Genomic DNA, 13190 nt, shown 5'->3' on the forward strand with positions numbered 1-13190 from the left:
CCTCCTAAGGAAAGTTCCTCTCTTAGATCGAACCATCTTTCCCCGTCTTTGTGGATTTTACCGTCTCTCCAGTTAGAACTACTCATGTTGATATCGCTGCGTTGTCTGTTGTAGAGACAACGCAGCAACACCTCTACCCAAATCCTGCCCCTGGAACCGCTAAGCCGTCTAATCGCATTTACATCAAAATGAAACCGCAAATATGTGCAGGGTCCGAGAGGGTAAATTGGGGTGTGAAATGAAGCCGGTAAATTACCTCAGTCAGTGTAAACACGACCATGCCGGGAAAAAGGTGGGAATAAGACATATTTGACAGTGTAAAAACGTTGTGTAAAACATACATTCAGATTATTATTATTTTTTATGTGAAATTTTCTTGTAGCAATGTTTCCTTTTACTGTGAAACCACACACACACACACACATTTATTTATTTATAACTGTCAATTCAATTCACGGTATAATACCATGATTTGATACAGAATTTTTTAATTTGTTCCCGCTAATAGTTAATAATGTTATAGTTATATGCCTGTAGAACATACAAATATTGCCAACTTTAATTACAATGCTAAGAATAAGTTTAAATCGATTATCAACTCCGGTAACAATACCAATATGTGTACTACTGTTAAAATGACAAATAGACCAATTTAAACAGTTATCTCTGGAAATATTCTTAACTGCGTTCCGGCACCTCAGATACATATAAATAAATAGATTCATTCATATAAACGATTGTGTGATGCTGTTATAAAAAATAATAATTGCGTTAACCCCGCTCTCCTCCTCTCTCTTCATTGCGTTGTTCATCAAATCAAAACGTAGGCTAATATTATCTCCTGGCCCCGCCTTCACCAATACACGGCTATCTGCCTATGTTCAACCTGTCACTTCCCCATGTTTCCAGTGCTGGTGGTCCTCATATCTCCTGTCTGAGATGATGCCGGTGCTTCAAGCATGCAGAGTTGTTGCGTTTACAGTTGCAGTTCTAGCCAGTGGAGTGGAGTTAAAAGTTGAAGGTGAAGTAATCAAAAGTCATTGCAACGATGTGACACATTTCAGCACATATAATAGCTAGGAAGTAATAACCGCACATAGCCACAGGATGTCAGCACCAGCACGCATATAATGAACTAGGAGGCGGGCACTCAACACCATAGCCAATCAGAGCACATTATACATCATAGAGGCCACGCCTGCCAAAACACAGGGAGAGCGCACACGCAAGATGAGTTTAGAAACTCTACAGGCAGCGTATCGATTCAGCAGTCGCTCCACACGTGAAATATACAATTCCTCTCCTTTTGCTTCATAGATAATAGACCAAAACCTTTACCAAATAAAGTCAGTTAAAAGCGATCCTTTCGTTTTGGCTGCCTTTTCTGAAAAAGAACACAACATGGCGGAGAAGATGAAGGAGGAGGGCTTTGTGTGGTCACCCAAACATCTAATCCCTCAGTATTCCCATATTTTGAAGTTATGGACAGCATGCTCGGCCACCGACCATTGGCCAACACCTCTAATGGCGTGGATATTGGTTTTGAGGAGGATGAGGCAAATATTACGGACACTACTGGTAAGTTTAAGGCCTTGCTGTCTTCTGAAGTTTGTCATCGCATTTATTAGCATTTCCTAGCAGAGCCTAATGAGCCTGTTATCAATATTGAGAATGAGGAGTCACGTGATTTTTGAGGAGGGGAGGGGAGGGGTTTGAGCCTGTCCGCCATGATGGCATCCATGGCTATCGGTTGCCAGGGGCAACGTCGTCAGAGCGGCATAGAGATAGATGAGGAAATACGCAACATAGAGACGCAGGAGACATTACGAGATAGAAATAAAGAAATAAATGGAGAAGAATAAGGCGAAGGAAAAGGGTCCTTACAAGAACAAACTCACTGCCAGCGCCAAGCAGAGGTATGAGGAGAAGCTGTCAGACTTAAACAACGTCGACCCATACGAGCTACCTGCAGCAGAATGGGACAGAGACCTGGACCTTTTACCACCTTGCACATATATGGACATAGTGAACTACTTGGTTTTTGGCATCAGTCAATATACAATGCAAGAATTTAAAAGCCATAAATCGCTAGAAAGCTATGAGACATTCTGCTGTGGTTGGGTGCAAGACCTGGCCATCTACAAGCCTCCAAACGCTCAAAACACCGTTGTACTGGCAAAGGTAAGTTGCTTCACCTTTTGAGTTTTATGCTAATACTAATGTGTTGTGAATACATTGCGTTTACCAGACACTTCTTGACCAAAGTGACACGATTGTTTCGTAAACACCAGATTGTAACGAGATGTTCCATGTACACAAACGTTAGATTAACGTTTTGCAGCTTGTTATGCTTATGTAAAGTTGTAATTTGATTTTAGCCCAATGAAACATACTAGGCATTGTGTATTGGTTGTTGGGGGCTTCGAAGTAGACAAACCAGTTCTTGTTAGGCTAGGGTAGTTAATGGTGTGAGTTAATGGTCTGGTTAGACTAAAACCATTACCGGTGTGAATGTAAGGTCTATGAGATTCAGGCTGCAGACGAATGGAAATCTGAAGTCTAGACTAGGCTGTAACTTGAAATAAAATGTGTCCCTTGTCTTCAAGGCTTTTTACTGTTTCTCTAATTTATTTACCTCTTGTAGCTAACAGGTCATGCATTCACGACGGCTCTGCGAGCCTCCACTCACCCCATGGGTCATCCTCACACCATCGGGGCAAGTGTGTTCGGCCCACTGTACATGCATGGCTGGTGTAGCGGAGTCGTGCACCCATGTCGGAGCCCTGCTGTTTATGGTCGATGCCTGTGTACGGTTAAAGGAGAAGGCCACAGTCACAGACGAACCCGCCTACTGGAAGCTGCCAAGCAGCATCAACAAGGTCCTGCCAGAGGTTGTCCACCGCATCAATTTCATATCTGCTGCAGCTACACGGAGGTCTCTAAACAGACGAATAGACGGTGAGACCCACAATAGTCCTGCGCTGAGAACACGTCCAGCCAAAACAGCCAATGACACACCGACACCAGAAGAGCTAGCAGTATTCTACCGGGAAATCAGCACGACAGGGACAAGATCAGCAATTTTGAGTGTGCTACCCGAATACTGCGATGAGTTCAGAGACCCTATTCGGCCCATCCGCAGCTTACAGTCTCTGGCTAATGGAAGCGGCCTTGATAGGAGTGACGTGCCTGCACTGCAGAAGCACTGCCAGACCATAGGGAGCATTGCTGATGTGTCTGAGGAACAGGCAGTGCAGATAGAGAGAAGGACGCGGGGACAGCACACCTCATCACTTTGGTTTGCTGCACGGGCAGGCAGAATCACAGCCTCCTAAATGCATTGTGTTTATGCAACAGACATTAGTTCACCAGCACTCTCCACCATAAAGAGGGTTTGTTATCCTACACGTGGGCCAGGAACAGCAGCCACCAGTTGGGGCATCAAACATGAGGAGACAGCGAGGCAGGCATACACTGCCAAAACAAAAGATCAGCACATCAATCAACAAGTGGAAACTTGTGGGTTTTTTGTCAACCCAGCCTTCCCACAGGTAGGAGCATCGCCAGATGCCATTGTTACTTGCACCTGTTGTGGGAAAGGCTGCATAGAAGTGAAATGCCCAGCGAAGTACAAGGACAGCACAATCCTTGATGCATACTCATCAGATGACCGCAACTTTTGTCTGCATGTTGTTGATGGTCAGGTGCACCTCAAGAAGAACCACCAGTACTACACCCAGGTCCAGACCCAACTGTTTGTAACAGAGAGTGCCTACTGTGACTTTGTAGTGTGGACATTGAAGGACTGTGTGATTCAGCGCATAGCTCCAGACAAAACGTTTTGGAATGCACGGCGTCAGAAGGCACAGGACTTCTTTGTGAAGGTGGCTCTCCCTGAACTTGTGGTGCAATATTTCTCAATACCACCTACCTCCCAAGCATCACCTGGCCCCAGTGTGCTTTGTGAAGTACTACAGCTACAGACAGTGGTGAAGAGGCCAAGGAAGCAGCCTACCAAAAAGCACCAAAGAGAACAAACGCAGTGTGGTGTCTCTGTGCTGGACCAGAGGAAGGTCAAATGGTGGCCTGTGACAACCAGAACTGTACAATTCAGTGGTATCACTTCCATTGCGTGGGGCTTGTGGACACCCCTTCTGCTGACACTCCATGGTTTTGCCCTTCATGTGCTGAATAGTGTTTGATTGATTGTACATCCATGCACATTACATTTGAGCAATGTTCATTCTGATTTCTTTATTGCAATTGTTGAATTCTTTTTTAAATGCACTTTGTTCTTTTGCACTGTTTACTTTTTCACCTTTTCACCTTTACCTTTTGAAATGTTGCACTGTCAATTTCTATTTATAGTTATATTTCTATTTTAACAGTTCTCAATAAATAGTGTTAAGCCATATCAAGTTGTTTCGAGAATTTATTTAAACACAAAACAGTAAAGAGGCACTCAAACAACACTTTCACACATATTTGTTAAGGCACAGCAAACAGTGACAATCTTATCCAACGGCATTAGGTTTTCACCCTCACATTTGATAAGCATGTTCACAGGTACAGTGGAGTGTAAGAATTTAAATTTGTTGCGCACAAACACCAATCACCCTCTCAATATGAATCCTGAGATGTGCTATGGCCCTAGTCTCCACATCTTTCGCATCAAGCTGTGCACGACCCCTTGTGAACGTAGGTACCTTAACTTCAGCACACATCATACCCACACTTTCCCTGATATTAAAGCCCCTATCTGCCAGCACAATGTCACCTGGCAACAGTTTGTTGAGGAAACCACTTTGCTCTGTTATATGTTTGTCACTATTGCGCCCACCCTTGGGATATGAAAGAAATGACACCCTGGGGTGTAATCACATTTAGGTACTTCATGGTGTATGCATGTTTGAAAGAGAAGATCTGTGCCCTTGCCAGTACATTTGAGGGTTTTTCAATAAACACCTCGAAACAATCCACAATGGCGGCTACATTTTTCCCAAATGATTCCACGAACTGGTGTGGCATACTGGTCAATAAACAGTCTCTGCTTGGCCAGTGCACCAATGGACACAGCTGTGCATACATCACTCCAAGGGTATGGTGAAAGGCATCACTGACTGTTGTCCTGTGTACCCGAAACGGCTGAGGTGCTGTACTGGCAGGTCTAGTCTGAGGCGCATTAGAGTCAACAGGACAAGCTGGAAGGGTGAGAGTTTCTTCATCCTACCTTGAGGCAGATATGGCGTGAGACTGCATAGAAGTGTCTGAAACATTACATAGCTTGGAAGTCCTGTGTAATACTTCACTGTGTTATCATCACCACTCAGAAAGTTCTCATTCATCTAGTACTCATCAAGCTCCTCCTTCTGTTTTCCTCCAAAAGACTGTTGACTACATCTCCTCTAGATGTGCAGAGTCCACATTCCAGGTCCTGTGCCGGGGATGGTGGCTGCTGCTCCTGATGCTCTGCCAGCTAGTGGTGGATTTCATGATTCGTTTGAATTAATCAGTTTGCGTCGGTCAGTTCGCCAAAAAGAGTCGTTCATTCCTTTGTTTGTTCGTTCGCATTTCCGGTAGCGGTGAATCATGATTCTCAGTCACTGAGTCGGTCAGACTTGGCTCCTCCCTCGTTCTCGTTCAAACAAATCGCGAATGCACATTCTCAGCCGAGTCGGTCAGACTCAGCTCCTCCCTCGTTCTCATTCTCAAATGAATCACGATCGTGCAATGGTGCAAACGGTCATCAATCAACACAACATTAACTAAGTTCCTTTTAGCTGAGGAGTGCTTCATGTTCGGAATCGGGATGTTGTTGCCCGGCTGACTCTCGTGACTTCTCAGTCCTCGAGTCTTCACCGCTAAACAGTCAGTGAACGAACGGCGACTCGCGAGTCAGCGCGACTCAGCGACTAGTGGGTGGAGCTGGGAGTCGAGTCTCGGAGAACGAACGAGACGAACGACGACGAACGAGAGCAGCGAATCAGATCGGTTCATTCGTTTCAAAGAGTCGTTCGTTCTAACTGATTAGTTCGCGAACGAGCCACCACTACTGCCAGCGGTGGCACTTGCTCCTGGCGCTGGGTCCTGCTGCGCATTACTTGCCGCTGATATCTCGCTCCATCTGTTGTCTTGACATCACTGTGGCCTAAGCGCAGATGGTGTCCAGTCAGGGTGGTTCTCCAACATCTCATATGATGGTTTACCTAGAACAGAATAATTAGATTACATTGTGCAGATGGCGCCAGTGTGTGTGGCCGGCCGTCTGCTGCTCCTGCAATGCGTGTTGTTTTTACTGTTTTTTACCATCGGCACTAGACAAACTGAGTCTCTGCTGGTGTATGATCGCCAGTCTCTCCTGTTAATCAGGCAGAATGTTGCACACTTAGGTGCGTTTTATCAGGATGGACAAAATACTTGTCCTCCATTCCTGGCGGGGCTTCCGCCTCACCTGTGCCGGGTTTCGGCCCTACCTCCTCGGCGGAAGCGCCCCCGTCGCCGCGGCAGTCGCGGTGGCCGGCTGGTGAAGCTGAAGCTCTGGCTGTCTCACTCTTCGTCCTCCTCCTGGTCAGGATATGGATTATCATCCGGTTTCGCGGTGCCCAGACGCTTCCTCGACCCCGCCGATGTCTGCCTGGTACCTGTCGTCGGATCTTTAGAGGGACTCCTGCCTCGCCGCCTCTGCCCTTTCCGGGCCTCTCGGCGCGGTGTGGATCATCGGCTCCTGCGGACGTTTCCCCGGGCCTCTCGTTCCGCTGGATTACGGCCCCCAGCTCCCACCAGGTTTGGCCTGGTGAACGCCAGATCCCTGGCAAACAAAACTTTCATCCTGAGGGATTTTTTCTGCTCCCGTGCCCTGGATTTCTTCTGTGTGACGGAGACATGGATTGGTGCCGGTGAGTCCAGCGCTCTGGCTGAGCTGTTACCTGCTGACTGTTGTTGTTTTAATACCCCGCGGACATCGGGTCTTGGAGGAGGGACGGCGGTGGTTTTTAAAAACACTTTCAAATGTAAACAGCGCACAGTTTTATCCTCACCTCAAAGCTTTGAAGTGACTTTATTTGAGGTCGGTCGTTCAGACCCGGTGCTGTGTGCTGTCATATACCGACCCCCGAAATACAATAAGGACTTTGTAAATGACTTTTCTGGTCTTTTGGCTGAAATCATGCCGAAATATGACCGTGCCATTTTTCTGGGGGATTTTAATATTCATGTGTGTTGTCCTGAAAAGCCTTTGGTGAAGGACTTTTTAAGCCTTATTGACTCTTTTAACCTGGTGCAGTGTGTATCTGGCCCCACACATGAACATGGACACACGTTAGACCTCGTCCTCTCTTGTGGTTTATCTGTGTCTAACCTGGAGATTTGTGACGATGCGTTTTCTGATCATATGCCTGTTTTGTTTGAGACTGTTTTATCCTGTGCTGATTCTAAATGTGGCGCCTCTGTTCAGAGCCGTCGGTTTTTTAACCCTTCAACTGCTGGTCAGTTTTCTGTGGCTTTTAATCAGCTCTCTGCCTGTCCTGCCTCTGCTAACACAGAGGAGCTCAGCTCTTGGTTTAACTCCTCCTGCCGAACCATATTGGACTCTGTGGCTCCGATAAAAAATGTGCAGCCCAAGCCTAAACCCGAGCCCTGGTTTAGTGAGGAGACTCGTGCAGCTAGACGGGAGTGCCGCAAAGCCGAGCGGAGGTGGAAGAAGGACAAGCTGCAGGTTTCCTTCCAAATCTTAAAAGACTGCTGGCGCTGCTACCAGGACACGGTCAAAGAAACCAAACAAAAATACTTGGCAAACCTCATCGAGTTAAATCGCCACAATCCCCGTGTATTATTTAAAACAATTGACACCATTCTTAATGCCCCACAGCCTGTCAGCTTGGAGGCATCCCCTGAGACTTGCAATAGCTTCCTGGACTTTTTTATCGATAAAGTTGCTACTGTAAGGGCTCTCATTTCAGCTCCTGCATCGGACCCCTCTGTTCCTGTTCCTTGTTCTGCAATTTTTGAAATGTTTGAGCCGGTGTCCTTATCATTTTTAGAAGACCTGATTGGCCACCTTAAACCATCAGGCTCTCCGTATGATGTGGTCCCTCCTGGTTTTTTAAAAGAAGTTTTCCCATGTTTAGGTGAGTCTGTCCTGTCCATCATCAATACCAGTCTGTCCTCTGGTGTTGTTCCTCAGTGTTTTAAGCATGCTGTGGTCCAGCCCCTACTTAAAAAACCTGGCCTTGATGGCAGTGTGCTGGCCAATTTTAGACCTATTTCTAAGCTGCCTTTTATTTCCAAAATTTTAGAAAAAGTTGTGTTCACTCAACTCAAGTCGTTTTTAGATGAACATGATGTCTTGGAGGTCTTCCAGTCAGGTTTTAAAAGTCTGCATAGCACCGAGTCAGCTTTGATTAGAGTGTTCAATGACATCCTTTTGGCAAATGACTCTGGTGAACATGTTATTTTGGTTTTATTAGACTTGACTGCAGCGTTTGATACCGTGGATCACAACACCCTAGTGGCTCGGCTACGCTACCTAGTGGGTATACGTGGTACTGCACTAGACTGGTTCAAGTCATATTTTACCGGTAGATCAATGAGTGTGAGCCTTGGGGACTCGAAATCCAGCTCTGCTCCACTGCCATATGGGGTTCCGCAGGGGTCGATTCTAGGACCCCTACTTTTCTCTCTGTACTTATTGCCACTGGGATCCATTCTGAGGAAGCATGGCGTATCCTTCCACCTTTATGCTGATGACAGTCAGATTTATGTGCCTCTAAAAAAGAAAAATGCCTTCTCCCTCACACCACTTCTTGCATGTCTTGAGGACATCAAAGCCTGGATGGCCCTCAACTTTTTAAATTTTAATGAGAAGAAAACGGAAGTGATGGTGTTTGGTCCCAGTGGCCTCTGCGAACCCCCCCCCTGTTGACTTGGGCCCTTTGGGAGAGTTTACAAAGCCAACAGTTTTAAACTTGGGTTTTAAGATGGACAGTGATTTTAAACTGGATCGACAAATTAGCTCTGTGGTAAAGTCCAGCTTTTTCCAAATTAGACAGCTGGCAAAGGTCAAACCACTTCTTGCACATCAGCACTTTGAAACAGTAATCCATGCCTTCATCACATCTCGGCTGGATTACTGTAATGCACTTTATTTTGGAGTTAGCCAGTCCTCCCTTGCACGTCTCCAGTTGGTGCAAAATGCGGCCGCACGCCTGCTAACTGGAGTACGTAAGAGGGAGCACATCACCCCCATCCTGGCCTCCCTCCACTGGCTGCCTGTGCATTTTAGAGTTCATTTTAAGATTCTTTTATTTGTTTTTAAATCTTTAAATGGACTGGCCCCATCTTACCTCTCTGAGCTTCTTCACCCCTACGCCCCTGCTCGGTGCCTCCGGTCAGCTGATCTGCTGCTCCTGGAGGTACCGAGGTCCAAACGGAAGCTCAGAGGGGACAGAGCCTTTTCAGTTGCCGCTCCAAAATTGTGGAACGAGCTTCCCCTCCACATTAGACAGGCCTCCTCACTGTCCATTTTTAAAACTAGTCTTAAAACCCACTTTTATTCCTTGGCGTTCAACTCAGCATGAGACTCTACCTCTGTTTTAGTGTTGTATGGTTTGTTCTGTTCATTGTTTTTAATGTTTTTTATTTTAATTGTTTTATTTAAATTCTAAATTGTTTTATTGCTTTTAAACTGTTTTAAAAGCAATAAACAATTATTATGTTATATTTATTCTTCTGTTGCATTATGTACAGCACTTTGTTTCAGCTGTGGTTGTCTTAAAGGGCTCTATAAATAAAGTTGAGTTGAGTTGAGTTGAGATTATGAAAACTCATCAATGTAATCAATGCTTTAATTACAATCAATGCTTCAAGGGGAGGATGTGACGGTCCAGAGGACCGCACAGGAGAAGTGCCGGCTCGGCACTCGTCTGGCCTCCCGGTCAGCTGTTTACATCCACATGCACGCACGCACTACATACATGGATGGTGACATTTATACTGATAACACACAAAGAGTGGCACTTTATGTTGCGAGTGTTTGCACAATGTCAATGGACATTTTTAACTGGTTATAAGAAGGACAAAAACAATTAAGTTACCTCAATGCATTTCGCACATATTTATTTTCGTGAGTAAGTAGGGCGCCACGCTTATGTAGCAAAATAGATAGGAGATTAAACACCTGTGGGTTCTTGTGCGGCTCCGGCGTCGACGGGCAAAGGATGCCGAAGAGAATCAGGGACGCGGATATTGGTTCCGGGCGGAACTAAGTCCGGACCAACAGCGAATTGACTATGGGGGGAGTTCCACGTGGAATCGGCCGTGATCAAGCCGTCTGTGGCGAATTTCTGCTGTATGTTAATTAACTGAACATCAACTAAATATTGTAATGTTTATAAGGGCAGGTGTAATGTATGTGGTTGGTCTCAGAGTTTGTGTTGTTGTTGGTGTCACAGTTAATTGTTGAATGTTCCCCTGTCTATTGTTAATGGTGCTGGCCGCCTTGTATATGTCTCCCCTGGGTTTTGTTGCATGTTGGTTCGGGTTAGGGTCTGGCAGTGGCCAGTGGGTGACACCTCTGAGATTCAATAGAATTTTATGCAGAGGTAATGAACTGTGTAAGTTTTATAGTTAATTACTTTTTGTTTGTAATTTCTTTGTTTAAGTTCCTTTTCCTTATTTTTGCATTTTTCATGCTTTTTGGACCTTCAACCGCTTGAACAATTTGTTCAAGCCTTAATTTATTAAAACCTTGTCCGAAGCTACTACTGCCTCTGCTTTCTTGGCCAAGCCCACAGTTTATGTGTAAACGACCCCGCTCGGTTCCGTTACAGAGGACCTGCTCCAGGTACTGCTTCCCACGCTGTGTAACTTCTGGGTCTGAAAGTGTTGCGACCACCAGCCACCGTTGTTCTAAAAGGCGCCTCACTATGTAGTACGAGCTGTTCCATCTTACAGAGACAGAGACCTGGATCAGGGTATGCTCAGCTGTACCCCACTGTTTTTGTTTCTGTTTCAGCTTGCTGCTAGCCAGCTCACTTTTCTTGAAGTTTGTTAAGTTCAGTTCAGAGTTAAGTTCTTTGAACATAACTCCAACAGGGTCTCTCGGTTGTAACAAATAGGCTGGGAGTCTTCCAGCCTTTCATTTTGTTGCAAGTCAGGTGTACTACCTGAAGTTGCATTGATGGATAAGGCCCACAAAGTGCGATAAGCCACAGAATCGGTAGAACTGTTTCCAGGACATTTATGTTGTGTTTCAACACAATTTAACAGACGCGACGGGTTAGACAAACTTTAGACGAGACAAAAACAATACAAACAGAGCATACTGAGACGTGGTGTGCAGACGAGCAGCGCGCCGGATGTTGCGAGAAGAAAAAAAAAGCAATATACTATGATGCAATGTATACAGTTAAATGGCACTGATCCCTCCTCCCACAAAAACAAAATCTGAAAGAACAGTAAGATAAGATAAATGTAAAAAAGATTACAAAACCAGTTATCTAGACAGGTAATACCAGACTTCCACCACTAGGTGTCGCATGTCACACAACCAGCAGAGCATCTGATGGTAATGTAATGAGATCTCATGCATGGATGTATTGGCAGTTTTAATTTGATATCCTCTGCTCTCGGCCAGAGCTATAGTCTGAATATCGCACACGGTCTGGCACTTTTATTTTGTTTATTTTGTTCTTAGGCTTATCAAACATAATACGTAAATCACTAGTTAGATTTATAGGCCGTTGGTAAATGTAGCTGCTGATGTTTGCTTTCAATTAGCCAGGATCTCACATAGTGACAAACGTCAGTTTAACTGAATTGCATAAAGTTAAACCGGTTTAAGCTCGTACACTGGGCTGGAAAAAACAGGGAACCAACCCAAGCCTAAAGCCTGATTGACGCCGGTGGATTCTAGAGAGCCAGGCGTTTTTAAAAGCGGCTAATTGAAAATGTGAGATAGAAACCCTATTTTGGTGGAATCACTCACCCTTAATGTCCTCACTGAAATGTAGAAACAGGACAACAACGATCAAGGAGAACTTCCAGCAGCAGGAATTCTGAGTGGAAAAAAGAACTGCAAAAAATTACAAAATAACTGCAAAACAGATTGTCCCAAAACACCCATTCTTTAAGGATTAGAGTTAGTAGTGTGTCTATATCCAGTCTTGGTCTGCAATGAGAGTGAGGACTCTTGGATGAACTGAAAGTACTTTCTTCTTTTTGTTCCACTAGACTTTTTGTTAAAAAATCAAAGCACTTGTATAAATAATTAGTGATATCATAACAACAATTTTACCTTTAGGAACTATCCTGGAACTAGTGTTGACCGTAGACCCACTGGGTAGTGTATGTTAAAGCAGTAGTAACTTCCAAACAACAGGCAGAGGGCTTTTGGTCAATGCTCAACATGAATGTCCCAGCAGCAAAGCAAGACGACCCTGAAAAGATTAACAATGAAAACAAATAAACTTCAATAACAAGTGCTTCTATGTATGCTGTTGACTAAACGGCAACATAACCTACAACTCAAAACATAAGCCAATTATAGAACTCATTGTCAGTACATGGGTATATTTAGGCAGAGGGTTTGGTTACACGTTCAGCCTTCCTATTAACTTACCACATGCAATAATGCAGGGTGTTGCCGGCAAGTTCTCCGTCTGAACCTCTCGGGCCAGGCATGTCTCCTTCATGTAATGGAACAGGTTCTCTTCCTTCTCACCAAAATTAGCCGAACAGAAGTACCATCCGTATGTCTTCGGAGCAACCATCCAACTGGGATCTCTCAGTTTTTATTTTGCATCCATTTTGAGGAAGTTTAAAAGGTGCCCCCCCCCTTTTTGTCCACATTGGCAGTAAAGGACTCCATTAGACCAACACCAGTGAGCTCTTGGAAGTGTGCTGTCATACCAGCTTGGTTTAACAAAAAGGGCCACTCTTGACTGAGCATATGCTTTTCCCTCTGTTGATGTCTTTACGCTGGGTATAATAGGTAGACTGAACTAACTTTTTCACATCATCTGTATTGAAGCTCATCTCTTCAAACATCTTCTTCATATTTTCTTTTTTTTCTTGTTGACCCTCCACAGTGTCGGAGAGCAGCAAGTATTTTGGCTCCCAGTTCACACATTTCCGAAACTACAATCCTCACCATCTTTCGCCGTAGTTGCGGTCTAGGTCTGCAATAACTCTTC

Source organism: Micromesistius poutassou (assembly GCF_964030765.1).
Source record: "Micromesistius poutassou genome assembly, chromosome: 19".
Lineage (NCBI taxonomy): Eukaryota > Metazoa > Chordata > Actinopteri > Gadiformes > Gadidae > Micromesistius > Micromesistius poutassou.